Source organism: Mycteria americana, chromosome 2, assembly GCF_035582795.1.
Source record: "Mycteria americana isolate JAX WOST 10 ecotype Jacksonville Zoo and Gardens chromosome 2, USCA_MyAme_1.0, whole genome shotgun sequence".
In the NCBI taxonomy this organism is placed as follows: domain Eukaryota; kingdom Metazoa; phylum Chordata; class Aves; order Ciconiiformes; family Ciconiidae; genus Mycteria; species Mycteria americana.
In genome coordinates, this window is record NC_134366.1 from 116,925,081 (window position 1) to 116,942,827 (window position 17,747).

The window sequence follows — 17,747 nt, forward strand, 5'->3', positions numbered from 1 at the left end:
AGTGACTGAGGTCTGGGCAGCAGCTTATAGACCAGTAATGACTAGTGTGTAGTCAGAGGGCTGTACAAAATAAATTAACCAAAGCAGCTGGAGCCTCTTGAGGGCAGAATACTCTCCCCACTGATCTACCACCTTCCAGGGAGCCCCTCACTAGCAGAAGCACTTTCTTCCAGTTTGCATCCTGCAGTATCAGCTCATAGACTGGATCATGCAGCTCTCAGTGCTAGTATTTTAAAAATACCATTCATTCGTCGTATCACTGAGCACAAGACTGGTCCAGTGTCTTGTTTTTAAGGAATGTTTCATCTGTAAGCCATGTTATTTACTAGCTATTCTGAAGGTAATCACAATAGCTGATAAATATTAACAAAGAAAAAATAAATAATTCATTCACTACAATCCAAATGGTAATAATGCAGTTAGTAGATTTAAGAGACAAAAATAAATAATAATAAAATTATGATGGCAGTAATAAATAACAGCAAACACACTTGTATTTAACTGTACTTTATTTCAGTTCCAAAACAATACTCGAGTCATTAGGACACCTTCACTGCTTGATAGCTATGATGCAGTTTTCAAATCGTACATTAAGTGATTAAGGAAGGGAATCAAATGTAAAGTTTCCTGAAATCAGATATATTCAATTTCTCTTGATTCAAGTCTGATTCAGACCTTTTCTAGCACATTTTTTATAGCTGCACCTTTAACAGGAGATTAGTTTTACCATTTTCAAAAGGACTTTTGATTCTCACCACCTCATTTTAAATTTTCATGGCAATGAGGAGTCAAATTTTGTCCACTTGGTGAACATAATTTGTCCGGAGATGTCCAAATACTTAACAGAATTATAAAGAAACCATTACCTGCTTGTGGAATACGCCTGGCAGTTTGGGGTTGATATTTAGTGCATTTATTTTTACAAACCGTAAACTACATTCCATAGCAACTGATCTCACATGCCATTACCTGCTTGTGGAATAAACCTGGCAGTTTGGGTCTGATACTTGGTGCTATCTTCACTGTTTTCTGCATAATATGCAAGCATACTTAAGATGCAAGCATTTCACACACTAATGTGTGTTAGTAGACCTCATATTAAGACTAGATATGCTGGTACCCAAATATTATAAGGAATGATAACAGATTAATGATAAAAGATTGAGGTAAATGACAACAAACTTGGACTTGAAGGGAGACTATGGCATTAAGATGCTAGGATTTAATTATTTTAATGATACTGGGTAAGGAGAAGTTAACATGTTGAAAAATATTTTGTTACCCAAGTACAGGGAGTATGATAAAAATATTTTCATTTACAGAGAATGGAAAATGCAGAAGGATTTAGAAGAAAAATTACCAGCTGGTTTTACATTCTGATCTAAGTTGGCCAATGATAGTTTAAAAGTGACATTTTTTAAAATACTAGAGAGCTAAAGCTTAATGGAGAACATGAGTTGAAGAGAGCAATTTGCAAATTGTTGTCAAGAAAATTAGGACATCTAAGTTTTACTTATTTACATTGGTAGAGAATTTCGTTTGGAATTTGCAAATAACACAGAAAATTTGTAAAGCATTTTAAAAAACTAGGAGCTAATGAAAGGAAGGGGTAACATATTCTTGTTTCTGAAGATGAACTGGTATTGCACAATTCATCTCCTAGAGGGAACCTCACTGTGGACTGTAGGGCCATGGTCAACATACCCTTTTTTTTCCCCATGCAATCACATGCAATCACTTTGGAGGTTGAAATTTCAGTATTTTCTAAATAATAGGTAAAATTTAGAGTAATACAATAGGAGAAGTAAGCAAAGTTGATTGTTCCTGATTATTCCAAGTGCTGTAATTAGAGAGATACTATGTTTTTCGTGCTAGAGGTAAAAGTGTCATATATAAGAATAAAACAAAAAAAAACCCCAACAAATAATATTCGTGCACTTATTTGGATTGCTGAGGAGAAATTTTTTTTTTTATCTTCTTTCAGCATGATTAGAGACATTTATACTTTGAAACTTCAGTTATTGCTTCATTCAAATAGCTGGAGAGGCAGTGCCTAATAAAAACATTAAAGCTGTTTTATAATTTCTTTAATTCACAGCATTGTCTCTGAATGGTTGATTTTGTTAGCTATTTTTGGGAAATGTCTTTTATTGTAAACTGTTGATTATATTTATAAAAAATTGCATTTCTTTTTTTCCAGAAGAATGTTTCCAGTCAGTGATCCAGCTGTCAAAAACCTGGTCTTTTGCAATTTTTAGCAAGGTAATGAGTTTGTCAAGACTCAGAGTATGTTACAACTAGTGAATTCATATTTTTCACCTGCTTAAATTTAGTTTATTTCTTCAGCTAGTAATATCAGTATAGTTGGAGCAGCACAAAATTGTCAGATTCACAAATAATTGGCATCAGTTTCATTTGAATAACACATAAATATTTAAATGTGGCACAAATGCATGTTTTTGTTTGACCTAAAAAGTTTATTTTCTTTGACAACAAAAATTGTCCACTTCATATCAAGACTTAGACTTCTTTGCTTACATTTCAGTTTAGTCAGCAAAAAAATCCTTTTTTAATACATATACACTTACACCATTATTTATACATCTAAATACAATCTATCCCTGCCCTCAGTCTCTAGGTTCAATGCAGGTGGGTCAGTTTACATTTATTTAGAAACTAGGTCCGAAATCTTCACTTAAAAAAACCCCAGGAAATATGTGGGGGATTGTGATCCCAGAATGATAATTTAGCATTCTGTCTGATTTCAGTCAACACCCAGTAATGAGATAAATACGTTTATCCCATGCAGACATTTGTATCAGGTGTTTTTGTTAGTGGAAAGACTGACACAGAACTAAGGCTCAACAGAGGAAACGCTTCATAGTGAAACATCAAAATTAGCAAAGGGATGAGGGGACAACATATACCCCTTCTTAAGTCATTAAATAGACAATCAAGTAGAGCAGATGACCTCCACTCTAACACAGAGGCATTCGCATTTTCTGGGAAATGAAACAATACTCATTTAAATCCTTTTAAATGGCCAGACTATCTCCTGGATTAAAAGTAAAATAAAATTTGTTGAATAAGATCAAATCTCTCTGGACCTCCTCAGGAAGACTTCAAACGCTATAAAAGAAATTGACTATAAAAGCTAACATGCTACACCCAAAGAGGGATTTTCCAGTGATGTAGCATGAGCATAAGAGCACAGAAGTCTTGACATCTAGGGTAGTATGGTAAATCAGATGGAAATAATGATGTGAATCGTATGTGTAGTTCAAATGTTTTTCTTTTACTTCCCCACTTAGGTCTAATATAAACCTTTGTTATTCTGTTCCCTATTTTTAATCTCGTGAATAAATACTTCAATTTCTTTTTATCTTAATCTAGATGAAATTAAGAATTAATTCAAGATTACTGCCTAGCAAGACCCTTTGAATGGTGTAACAAACCTAGAAAGCAAGGCACTGAGTGCTGAAAAGTGCTGCAGCTCCCTACTGCATTTCTAGAGCGTCCAGAGGGTAGAAAAGTTGGTGCGCAATAGGACAATCCAAGCTGCGCAACAGTGGTGGGCAGCCAGCGTGGCCACGGTCAGGAGGGCATAAGCATCCTTTGTTGCTGATGGTAACCAGAACACTCTGTGCCCTGTAGCAAGGTAACGGGAAGCATGCATGAACTCATGGAAACCCCAGGAAATTTGCAGCTTCCAGTTGCTGAGCCATGAATTGGGATTCAACTGTTAGCTAACCCCGGTGACTTCCTGTTACAGCTGGAGCTGAACAGTAGAGAAAAACATTCCATTCGTGGTGACAGTGTGCATGATGTGGAAAAGGCAGTCGTATTTTAACCTTACTACTTGCTTGATCACGTGCAGAGGAAGACCATACTGAATTATGACAATCTTGATACATATTTTTTAACATTTGGGTTCAGTATTATCTCTAGATTAAATTAAATTGAACCACAGCATAGGAGAAGAAAGAAAAGTATCTATTAGTTTTTCACTTTTGACACAGTAGGCCAATTTTGTTCTCAAATTGACTGTATAAACCTGCATAACTTAATTTACTTCTGCTGGAAGTTTGGTGTAACTGTATTAGCATTGGTAGAGATATTCTCAGTCAAAATTACTTATATGCTTATATGGCTTATAAAGCTTATATGGCTTATAAAGCTTATATGGCTACCTCTGTCATATGGTTCGGTCCTGTCTGCACTAGAAGCTGATCTGTTACAGACAATCATGGATTATCATGCTAACAGCGAACATCTTACAGCATAGTTAAAGGTTCCGTTCCTGATAATCATTTAAAAATATTATTATTGACAGGGAAGACCTGCCTGACCCTGTGAAATTCATACACTTTTTCTGTACCGTGTTTCTTTAACTTAAAAACCGGATTCCCAACAATTCATAATATTCCATAGCGAGTAAAACAACGTCTATTATTTTGAGATTCCTGGATTAAGGCACTGTACAAATACAAAGTGGTGTTATCGAGCAATGAGATTCAGGAAAAAAAAAAATCTAGAAAACCCAGTCATTAAGTAGGTTGCTAAACTTTGAGAATCTGAAGCTTAATGATTAGAAAGAGTTTGAAAATGTTAGGCATGCTGCCAGCAAATGGTCTTGTATGTGTTACATACTGTGTCATACAAACTAGAAATCTAAAGGTAGATGTTTCAGAGGAAAATACTCATAATCGCAGCAGTGCGTGAAAGATACGGGATGAACTCCTGTTAAGAAAAAAGAAGACCAGCAATTATTGCTATGAAGGGTAAGTCAAATTAAGAGGATCACTTACAAGGCATGACTGGCAGATCACGGAAAGAAATTAGTAGCAAAATTAGATTTCACGGGCAAAAATGAGGGTAAGTAAAGTCCCCAAGTCTTTACGTGAGTAAACTGAGAGTAAAACTCCTACAGGCATTTAAAGAAAGCAGAAGAGTGAACCTTTCTTTATATGTCACCCTGCTTTGTTGCTGCTGCAATCAGAGTTCCACTTACAACCTGTTACTTGTTTTGCTAGGAAATCAGTAGAATGTTCCAAACTGAAATTAAAACATACTGTTTACCTAAAAAAGGACTATTAGAAAGATGCAAGAAAAAGATAAGCTCCAACTCCATAAAATTACGTTTTACCACATAATGTAAAAAAGAGTACAGGAAGACAAAGTAAGCAAAATAATAATTGATTAGCCCAAGAATTGCCATTCGAGCAAAAAACAGTTACCCAGTCATGACCAAGTATAGTTTTGGCAGCCCATAAAAGATGAGTTAAGGGGAAACAGAACTGATGTTACATAAATAAGTGGCTTATGGATAGAAAACTATTCTCAGTCCTATGAATGTAAAAAGAAACATAAGGGAAAATTGGCATGACAGACTGACAAGCAACATAACTGACAGCTAGGAAAGGAATTCTAATGGCTTCATAACAGATGAATGTGAAGGTTGGTCTCAGATCGTATAACTACATCAGAGCTATCTTTAAACTAGTGATCTCAGGTTGGGAAATAGAAACAGAGCTTGTAGGAGTAAAAATGGAAAATAGCTGGTCCTGAGAGTTTTCACAGTAAGAACAGACAGAAAAGTCTAAACTTAGCAGCGGTGGCTTTCCTCTCTCTGTTTTGGTGTGTATGGAAAGAAACGGCAGAAGTAGAAAAAGACATATGAATTGCTGACAAAATTGAAAGCTAAACCATTTTTGCAGACTACAATTATCATCTAACATTAAATGCAATATTAAAGCTGTTGTTTACAGAAGGGGTATTCATGCTTGTTTCTAAGCTAAGGAAGCCTTTAATGCCTTTACTGGGGGTGGTAACATGAACCTTTCACTGCCTTAAAAAAAAGATTTCACGGCACCACCAGGTACCATAGTAATATTTAGTCATTTGGACAGTGGGGTCAGACAGGGTTTGGTGAACTGTGCTTGAAGAAGGACCTTGCCCCACTAATTCTTCTTCTCCCCAGATGACCTGCCTTCCCAAGGCCCGGAGCCTGCCCCTTTGCATGTCAAATGCTGCAGCATAGCATTGAACTCTCCCACCTGTCCCTCTCCTGATGGAGGACCCTGATGGAGGACCCATCTCCTTCAGTGAATACCCTTCTGCCTCTCAGTGAGCCCATTTCCTTCAGCAGTCTGCTTACGAGGGGGAAGAGCGGTGCCGCTGAGGGAAGGAGCAAATCTTACAGCCTTTCCTCTTCGGCCTCTCACCCATGGGATGGAGACACTCTGCAGATGGCAATTCTCCTGCTCTGAGGAGGCGGAAGCAGAGGCACAGCTGCGGTGGGGCACACAAAGCAGGGCTGGGCCATGCTACACAGGGTGGTTTCTCACAGGGTACTGTTTGGTGCCAGATACACATCATGATGCCATCCATCCTGAATGTCACTTCATTTCATTTACCATAGGTATCCTCTTTAGATTATTTTTTCCTTTATTTAGAGTTTTTCTTTCTCACATTTTAGCAGTGAGTATTCAACTTGATGTGACCTGCTTATTCGATTGGAAGATTTTAGGTGGTTGGTTACTGGAGCTGACTCAAGGCTTCTCCACATACAGAAAAATTTGAATTTCGCAGCAGTTGTAGTCAGAGTCTGTATAAAAAAGAACATGGGGGTTGTGGAAGGTGGAGGTGCATGAAGAAGAGCGTGAAGAAAAGAGAAGAGGGAGGTGCAGGGAGACAGGCTGAGAAGACTCGGTGGGGTTTTGGCTGACGAGGAGTAGAACTAAGAGGCCCTCTTCATCTGTCACTGGATCCCAGCCCTCCAGTCTCTAGATTCAGGAGGTTGTGCCTTGCCTTGCCCATGCTCCCTACCACTCAAGCAGCAAACAAGTCATCATTTACATCTCCTCCGCTGCTGCCAGGGCTCCGCTGCTCCCGTAAAGGGAAGGGTCAGGTTTGCCACTGCCGCTGGCACATACTCACTCAGAGTGAGAATAAAACACATAAATATGGTATAACACATATATATACACAGTATAAAAGTATAAATCACTCAGGCTGAGTTTGCCAACAGGAGGTAGAAATCAGTTGTTCACATAGCATGAACAGCTCAAACGTGGGGTCTTCCTCTCCACAGGAGAAAAGGCCTCGGCAGAGGAAAGAGTGGAGCTTTATTGGGACCGTTTTGCCACCCTGAACCTCTGCATCCATAGGCAACCTGCCTACATTGCCTATACCTGCAGCTGGCCCTGCTGTTCTCTATTCAAATAAAAGAAAGACTCTAAAGTTAAAATGGAAACTTCAGCATTGCCTATCAATAGAAATAAATGTCGTTAAGAATTTTTTTTTCCCATTTGGAAAAAGAAGAATAAATGCTTATATTAGGGCATAATATCTGAACATTTGTCTGGTAAGAATCTGAACTTTTAGTGCAGCAGAGGTGGTACAACGCAGTTTGAAAGATGACAACACCACGATGTTATCATTGCAGCATTAGCTATGGAAGTAACTTGCTCATTACTCTTGTTACATGATCAATACTTTTGTTGTCGGTAAGTATAACAAACATGCTTCATTAAAATGCTATTTAGCTATAATAGGCTAAAGAGCTTTTGAAATTGATGTTTTAGGAAAACCACATATTCCCCAAACCCAACAGGATTACCCATTTAAAAAAAAATATTTAAGCAGCTATACAAGGACATTAATATATTTCTGCATCTACAAGGGAAGCAGTTTAACAAACGCAGGGCCCATCCTAAAAACAGCTTTATATTTCTGACTTCCAGCAAAATAATAATCCTTGGGGGCATTTTCATGTGTCTAAAAGCACTGAAGGTATCACAATCTATTCTGTGTTCCGGGGCTGACAGGAATCCCAGTTAGGGCAAGTGGCTGTACTTACAGACAACTTCAGACTTCAAGGAATATTGTTGAAAGGGTAATGTGAAAGGGCATAGCCAAGGTTTTCAAAGTGTTAGAAACTACCTTCATCTCTCCTTATGAAGAATAGACCCTGTCTCTCTCTCAGATTTCAAATTTCCCTATGGCATATGGGTAGACTATGTAATAAATTTGGAATCACCTATTTATGAATGCCATTATGTTATATATAGCTTTTAGATCATTGTGAGACATAACAAGATGGAGTTAATTTAACTAAGGAACAGTCTGGGGACATAGTCCAGATAATATAAATCAGCAAATGTTAAATGGCCAATGCTGAAGTAATTTTCTAGTTTGACCACCATTAGGAGAAGCTAAACATATCTGTCTAGGAAGGTTTCAGACTCCAGTAGAGAGAACACCGAAAGGCTCCCTAGAGGTCTGCTAAACACTCCTCCCTCTGACATTTCTAAAAGCAAAGATGATTATTCTGACAATAATATTAGTTCATTGTTTCCAAAGCATTTGAAACACCTAGGTTAAGAACATGTAATGAAATCCCAGACAAGATTCCAGGGAAAGCATACTTGAATTTCTAGAAGACACATGACTACAAAAGCTAATTTCCCATTCACTGGAAATTTTGAAAATGTTGTGTTGTGCTCACTTAAGGCTTCTCCCCCACCAGTGAAATTCTCACTAACAAAAATGCTGCCTTACAGTCAGCTATAAGGCTGTGGTCCCTTTGAAGAGAAACTGTACGGTGATTTTATACTCATCACTGACCACTTTATCCATCACATGTCTCAACCCAGAGGTACTGTTAGATCAGAATCATAACAAGGAGAAATTTCCAACAGGAATTGCTATGAGGAAGATTACCCAAGGGACCAATCATTAGATGCAGCAAAGAATTTACATAATTTTAAATTGTTATTGTGTAAACTGTATGGTCATAGTTTATGTTAACATATTTTCGGTTAAATTATTTCTAAACTTCACTGTTGCAAGACAAGAATCAGGTCTGCATATTGTTAAGTCTCTTTTCTACAGACTTGTACTAATTAGCGTGGTTAGTTGGCCTTACAGGAATAAGGGCTGTTTGTGCTGTGACAGATATTTAAACTGAAAACTCTAGACACATGTCAAAACAAACACAGTCCAAAGCTAAGAGAGCATCCACCATATGAACACACTTAAAAGAGCACTCGAGTATTTTAAGGCATGTTCACATCACGCCTTAGGATTAATGGCACTTTGAACGTTCCCACACAGCTCTGTTGTGGAGGCTTATTAGCAACTGCTGAACAGTGAATACTCTTTTCAGCAAAGGTCAGGTAAGTGACACTAATTACCAGAAATTGCTCCCTGCCCAAGGTAACTCACATGCCATGTTGTGGAGAAAACAATGCATGCCTAACAGACATAATTTCTACTGAACACAACTTATTCAGTGTTTCAAAAAAATTATCTGCTTTTGAACAAGCTGAAATACAATTATTTCAGATTTGTGCATCTTTGGTGAGTGGCTGATGTACTGTGCCCAAGTACTGAGCATAACTTTTAAGCCTAACAAATGGCCCTGAGCATAGCTTTTGAGCCTAACGAATGTCCTTGAGCATAGCTTTTGAGCCTGAGAAATGTCCTTGAGACATCTGAAATACAAAGAGAATACACAGCACATTGCAGTGCTCTGTGGGAGGGTAGCAGGAACAGATGATATTTATATACACAAGTGTTGTGCACAGAATATAAACACGCATGAAATGCTGAAGAGAAATGTTCTGTGCATGGAGTTTACTTATCCACTGTCTCTTCAATTACACAGATTAGTCAAACGAAAATATTATTTCCATTTTCCCCCAATAATGCTATATTCTAATGTTGAAAAAGGTAAACTTCAAAGAGTTAATCATGCAGTTAGCTGCATGACTATTAAAAGTATCTGCCCTACTTTTTATAGAAATATTTTTAAATTATTGAGAAAAATAAAATTCAGAACTTGGGAATTCTAGCTAATTTAATTTCTATCACATCTGGTAACACTTGGTAGATTTAAATGTATACATATATGCAACTCACATTATAAAACAATTTTATAAAATGCTGTGCATGTAAGTTTCCAGTTAGAGTAACCAAGGGGGTATAACTTGCAGCATAGATTTCATTAATCTAATTAATTATTGCACCTATTAATGAATCACTCCTCTGTGTGAACAAAGCACTCCCATCTACTTCCTCTCTCAGCAAAGCAAGAGATAAAAGAAAGAGAAGGGAAAGTTTTCATGTCACCCTGAAAGGCATATATATTTATGTTTTGAAAACATAATCATTGCATTATTTCATTGGAACCTCCTTTCCAAAGATATTCAGGATTTATTCCACTTGCTGTGACAGAATTGTGTAAATTCTATGCTAATACTGCACACTGTTGATGTATATTCAACAGCAGATTTAGCTGTAATGGCTATTGCAGTTACCTCCTTCAGCTATCTGCCTCATCCTACTTTCCAAGGTTGCTGAAACTCTGGAAATTAAGTGAGAATTACCCTTACCACTTTTTATGGGACCAAGAAATACCGGCATCACAGGATTTGTGATGTTCCCCAGAGAAAACCTCTAGAACTAAGAGTGTATGTGTGGCAGAGTTTCACAAATAATGCACCCTGCTTCTCGTTTCACGCCTGCTGCTGTCACATTTATTCTTTATATGGTATTCACAGGCTAAAATATATTCTGAATCTAGAAATTAGATGGTGCATTTATAACTTCTGGTAACAAGATGTACAAGGTATTACCAATGTGTTGAGAAGCAATGGGAAATCAGGAGCATACTGATTACGACAGAAATGTTAATGTAACAACTTGTTGGGGTATGCAGATATGGGCCTATGGCAATCAAATGCCCTAATCCCCTCCTCACAGAATCACTTTCAAGAATCTAATCACCAGGCTCAACTAGATACTCTTTCTTAATCAAGAAAAACAAAGAGCAAAACTAAGGTGGTCTTGCTTTGACACAGAAAAAAACCCTTTGCTTTCGCTCTGCGTCCTACCTTTCTTGCTCAGTGCTTAAGACGGGGCTGGTAAGGAGAAATCAGCAATCTTGGACAAAGAAAATCAATTTCAAGTAAATAGAGCTTCCAAAATTAGTGTAAGAGAATGGCAGCTAGAAGCTAGCTGAGATGCTAAAGTGACCCTGGAGGATATTTCTTGACAAACATAATCCTAATAACTTGTTTCTTTATCTCTTTGTAGCATTGCTCCATTACTGCAAATCTGTGTTAGTAAATACGTTATTTTATACTTCAATCTTGAGAAGAATCTGACTCTGAGTGATCTAACACACAATCGAGACACTTCTGATATAAAAGGGTGGCAAAGTAAAGAAAATGGTGTACTAGGACACCTTAAGTGTTTTCTTTGTGACAAATTGCTTCCAGTGTATTTAGAGGGTACTACTGCCTGCCACTAAAGAAGCTGCAGTGGTCTGTTTGAGAAGTGGTACCACAAGGTTTTTAAAAAGAAAAGAATATCTTTTGATGACTAGTGATATCTCTTTGCATGCAGTGAGACAGTAGGAAAAAAGATCTAAAATTGAAAAGATCCAGAGAATTTAATACACCCATTTCGATGCTGACACGTTCTGTACAAGGGCACTTTTCTCCCCAGGTTGTTAATTCCAGTAAGTGGCAGTGTCATTGCTTGAGCTGCTGGAACTGTTCCACTGGCTAAAATAAGATGCTAAAGACCTTGACAGCATTCCAATTGGAAAACTTGTGTTATGGATCCTTCTTTCAGTACATTATATTGAGTTTTTCTTTTCTTTGAGAAAACAAACAACTTGGTTTAGCAGTTACAGCAATTCATATGCCATAAGGGTATGAATTAGAGGTTTTAAATGTCTGGACCAAAGAAAACATAGCATACATTCAGAAACTGTAATATACTTGTTACGCAAAACAGATTTTTTTAAGACTCCTTATTTTGTTAGATTAATTTCAAAGCCATTTTTATAAGAGGCATTACCAAAGAAAAAACAGAAAGATAAATTTTACATGCACTACTAGTTTGTTTTTGTTAGGAAATCATACTGCCTGAAAAATTAACAATTTATTCGTGTTTCTTTGCCACCTACAAGCAAAATGTATTTTCCTCCTTGCTTTCTGATTTACTTTGAGGGTAAAAAGAGAGGTGCACCAATTATTGCAATCCTACCCTGCCAGGTAAATGTAGCTATGCAAATTCTTATCTAGTATTCTATGGTCTTCACAAGATTCAGTGTCTTTACACACTGACACAAGCATGAACACCTTGCTCTGTATAACATACCAAAGGACATCTCAGCAGACAAAACTAGCCACACATTCATGGAACCCTGCCATCCAAACAGTGACTCAGAGAATGTGGCTCCTACAGGGCTGCTGATTATCTCAATAGGACAAGCTTATACGGGAAATTGTATGAAATCAGATATATTAATGTCAACTTAAAAACAGACAAAGCTATCACAAATTTTGCACAGATCTACCTCTGCTAGTACAGGCAAGACAGAAGTAATTGTAATATATGTTGAAGGCTCACTACCACGTAGTAGATTTAAGTTTCTATGAAGTTGGTAACAGTAAGATTTTTAAAATCATTATTACAGCTAGTAGTAAAAGAAAACCCTTTCCTGTTATTGGCACTTCAGGTTGTCTAATGCAGAAACATAAATTACAAAATGGATTACAATCCTAAATCACATTGCCAAAAAGACTTTTATTACTTTATTTCAAACTATTGGGGAAAAAAAAAGGCAAACACAATTTGGAGACTTCTATGCCCATGAAAATAGGCATAATTGCTTTGTTCAAATGCTGGGAAACCCAAAGAAAAACTGGAACATAAAATTGAGAACACAATTTTAGAACAGAAACATTTACCGATACTCCTCAGTACAAAGTCTTCTTCTGCCAAAACAGTATTTTCTTACAAGAACTTCTCCTAGCAAATAACAGTGGTATGAGTTGTGCATTGCAACCTTTTCAGCTGTAATTCACAGAATGCCCTTAATTTTGTAATCTGGAAGATAAACTTGAATGTAGATGAAAATACAGTCAAGCACAGAAGCCACTAAAATACAGAATCTGTGCTACAGAAAAGTTATGAGATCATGATAACATGATTTCAAAGTTATGACAGAATGTAAATTAAAGACTCACTGGGCAATATAAAGCTGTTTCCAGAACTGCAGTTTAGACACCTCTTTAACCATTATATAGTAATGTAAAGCAATGCTTTGAAATTATAACTGTGAGATTAGAAATGGCCTAAGCATGGAACAGCTCTATTCAGTCTGTGAGGAAAACAATTTTAAAATCTAATAAACTGGTGATCTTCAAACAAATGCAAGTCTCAGTAAACTTTCAATGTGAAAACTTTACGTTAGCTATAGGCAGTTTCTATCGATGCAGTTCCTAGTAAAAAATTACCTTCTAACCCGGAACGTGGAATGCCATCAAGCCACTCTGGACACTCACTGAATTATACTTTCTCACTTGCAAACTATGATTTTAATAAATGTCACTGTAGCTAGGGGTGAAAAGGAAAGAGGGACGGAAAATCAAGTAACGTATACAAACCATCCCTAGCAAGCAAGATCCTCTCTACAAGCAATAAAAATAATAACTTGGAGTCATCTTTCTCTTGGCAACTGGCTTCTCTCCTCTTCCTGTAGCCGTACCCTACACCCCCTGCATTGACTCATAGGCATTAGGTTTTGCGGCTGACTGCACACCCCAGCTAAGGTTGCTGGAAGGGTTGCTTCACAAAGCCACAGCAGAGCCTAAAGTCGTTCTACCCATCACACATCCTGGCTGGCTGCCTTTTCTGCTAGCTAGTGTCCATTCACTCGTGACAGCACTTCTGCCAGTTGCCGTTTTCTTTTCGCACTCCACAATTATTTCAGCTTCACTGTAGGAGTCCAGTGCCATACAGACTGGCACAGATCTCTGGACTATAAAACAGACTTCCTAAATAGACCTTAATCTTTCCTTTCTTCCTTGGCCATGAATTTCTTCTACCCAGAACTCCAAACTACAGCTTGGGCAATCATTTAGTCTGGGCACAGCTGTGTTGTCCTTCTCTTCAAAGCATAATTACAGCTTCCATAATTCCATCACTTTTACTACGTAGCCATTTTTTAACAGACATTGGACACTAGAATCCCACTGTTGTGGACCTATAACTGATGTGACAGACTTCCTTAGCTGAATGCAAACCTGTTAGGGCCCCTTGCACTTCTGCTACTGTTGCTGCCACAAGGATTTGCATTTTGCTACATACGGTTTTAAGTTATTTTTTTTCTTTTGTTGTATGCCAAAATACAATTTAAGGCAGGGGGAGGAAATTGATAATATAGCTGTGGACAGGTATTTGCACTGGCACCCACTTTCTGTAATAGCAATTTTCATGTTCACTTGAACAAGGAATACAGTCCCCAAAAGTCTGAAATAGGAAGACTCCACTGTAAATGCACAGAATAAATGAAACTTGTTTCATCCTGGCCATTGGACCTTTTCATTCAGCTTCTCCTGCTCCCTACCAGATTCCAGAAGAGTGGCCAGCCCTTCTGGGTTTCCAGTCCTATCCAGTTTGCGGGGGAAGGGAGGATCCTCGTCTCCTTTAGGCCTTGGGCTATAAGACTTAAATCAGGAAAGGTATGTTCTTATCCTCTCACACTGTGGCAAGCTTAAGCACATTACAGCTTTCTTCCTTAACGGCTAAGATTGATATGGAGTGTATTTGTGAATAAAACCACCTCAGGGAAGAATTTGTTCTTCATCTACCAATATCCAAAATGGTTCTCAGAAAAGCAGCACAAACCAAATCATTTCCAATAAATGATACTTAAGTAATTCCAGTGAATGACCCCCAAGAAAAACGTACACCTGGAGGAACAAGCACTTAGTCCATTCTGGACTGGTACTGAAGTTAATTGTTTGGCCAAGGTCACTGGACAAACACCATTTACATTTAACTTGATTGGTCTTTTTCATTCGGATGAGCAAGGGCACCAAAACCAATTTTGAGATCAGAACTGCTGCGGATACCAACTACCCTGGGGTGACTGTTCTGTCAGCACAGCAAGGGCTTCTCAAATTATCAGACATTTTAATAAGAAAACATTGCAATAACTACTTGTTTGTGTTTATACTGACAGAAAACACTAACAATATACCACACATTCCAGCAACTCCATTATCCTGCTTTGCATATGTCTCATGCTATCTCAAGGGTTTAAGAGTTTCTGTAGTAGTTCATCTGGGTTTGGCTGCACAGCTAATACAGAACTGGAATATACTACTGGCAATAGAATAAATAAAGATCTTTAATGAGTGTACTTGGTTTATGTTATGTATACAGTTCTCCTCCATAGACCGTTATAACTGTAGTTCTGGGCCTATCCTGGGCTTAATTCCCAAAAACCACAGAACTGGTACAACATTTTCAGCATATTTGCAGTAAAAAATAACAACCAAAAAGCAAACAATGGCAATTTCTCCAGAACCCCTGGTTTACCAGCTATTGCTCTTCTAAGCCAGCCATAAATCACAATTAATAAACACTTCTTTTAGTTTTCCATGAGCTGTATCTAGGCACTGGTTTGCATTACAGATCCTAAACATAGCTGCTACTATAAAACTCCCTCTCCTAATAACACAATTACATTGCTTTCCCAATATGAACCACATCCCCAAATATCACAAGCAATGACAAGCACAAGCTTCTCATATGCATGACAGCTGCTAATTAGAAGAGCAGAATACATGTTCCTGTGTTCATATATCAAAACTACCACTTCTCCTGCATCCTTCTCAAAACACACCAGCGTCTCAATGGCCTGCTCAGCTGATACACACGGCGTGCTCCTTAGCTGATAGAGCTGTCCTTGGACTTGGGCACAACATCTTCCCACACTCTACGGGCAGCAACCTCCAAGTCTTCCCTGGCCTTTGCACTAGAATAAAGAGCAAGTAACATGTCATTGGGCAGCATCACTCTCTGTTCTCTGGACGGACAGGATGGTGACTGGGCTGCGATCCATATTGGATGGCTTCATGGGCATCACGATGTCTCTACAGGTAGTTCCAGCAAGGGGTAAAAAAGGCTGTAATAACAAATGCTACAAATACAGATTGGTCAGCAAGTTCATATCCAGAGAAAAGCCTACTGAAGACTAAAATCAGTGAGGAAGTTGTATATTTTAATTTCTTTATTGAAATTTGTTATTTGGCAGACAGTTGCTATGTATCTATTTACTTTCTTACGCCCAGCTCTGTGCAAGATCAGTTTTCTGAGGTTAAGAACACTTTTTGTTCATTGAAACATGAATTCAAAGAAACATATTTTAAATTAAAAAGAATCATTACCTTGAGGATGGGCACTTAGATTCTTCTCTGCACTCCTAAATCAGAAACATAATTCACAGATGTTATCTTAATTTACTTATTTCACAACTGATCACATGTAGCACATTGATTAACTAGAGAACATCTGCAGAATGACACATATAGCCTGTCCCTCAGTCTTGCAGGCAGAAAAATCCAGAAAAGCTACTCCCTATAAAGCTTTCAAAGTTTGAACCCACAGTTCAGGAAAATCTTATGCAACATTTCCTTGAGTTACCTGGAAAAACATGCCATGAACTTACTGACGCGTACTGTCCCATCAGCTATGCTTCAGAGGTGTATCACGCAAACCCCCAGTGTACAAATACCAGCTTTCATTATAAGACCTGAGGGACCACGTCAGCTGGTGGATTTGGAGCACTGTACTGCACTGCAGCCCACAGACAGGAAGGAAATGCAACAGCCGATGACAGATATTTGGATGTCAAAACCAGAAGTCTGTTCCAAAAATATTTGCCTTACCTGTGTAACCACACATATATCTCTTGTGTCATGCTGAGTGACCCTTGTCCCTGTGTTTTCTAGCTATAAAACACCTCAGCGGAGGGGAGCGTGAACTCAGCTCACCCAGTGCCGAGGCCACATTTCCCCAGCACGCAACTTTCGGCCGTTACACATGACGTGGGCAATGCCCGTGCCAGGCACCGTCTGTGGCTGCCCACGCTACTGCGGCCTTCACACTGTGCTGCTTTAACGGCGGCCGGCACTCTACCTCGTGAGCAGCTTACGGATGTAATTGCATCAGCACGCTAATGGTGTGAGCGCCTCGCTCTGCTGACCTTTCCTCCTCACATCACACATGTGAAATTGTTCCTAGAACTCACTCGAAGCCCAGCCCTGCGCCACAGCAGGGTGTCACGCTCAGCCCCTGCACGCATGTACAAGCTCGGTGACGGGGCACTCTGAGGGGGCCCGGGGCTGAGGGGGCCCGGTGGGCTCCGGAGACGGCACCACAGGCGACGGGCGCCGTGTCCAGGGGCGGCAGAGGGGGCGGGGCTAACCGCCAGCGGGCGGCAGAGCGGGGGAGATGCGGGGAGCGGCTGGGGCACGGCGGGGGCGGAGGCCCCTCGGGGGTGGGAGAGGGCAGATAAAAATGTTCCCCGTGAGACCTCCCGGTTCGTGAGGGGGCGTGTTGGGGATGAGGGAGAGCCCGCTGCGTGAGGAGGGAGGGCCCGGACTTACGTCCGGGACGGGGACCCTAGGGAGAGGAGGCGGCTGGGCAGCCACTGGGGTGTGAGGAGGGAGCCCGGCACTTCAGCCTCTTCCCCTTTGCGGTACCGATTAGCACCACGCATTCTGAAATCGCCGCACGCTAACCAGCAACCTGTGCTGAGGTGTGAAGCGCAGCTCGCCTCTCTAAGGGGCAACAGGCGCTTCTCCATGACGCGGAGCTGCACAGATGATTTCCCTGCAGCTTGAGCAACGCAGCCCTTGCTAAGCGCCGCGTGACCT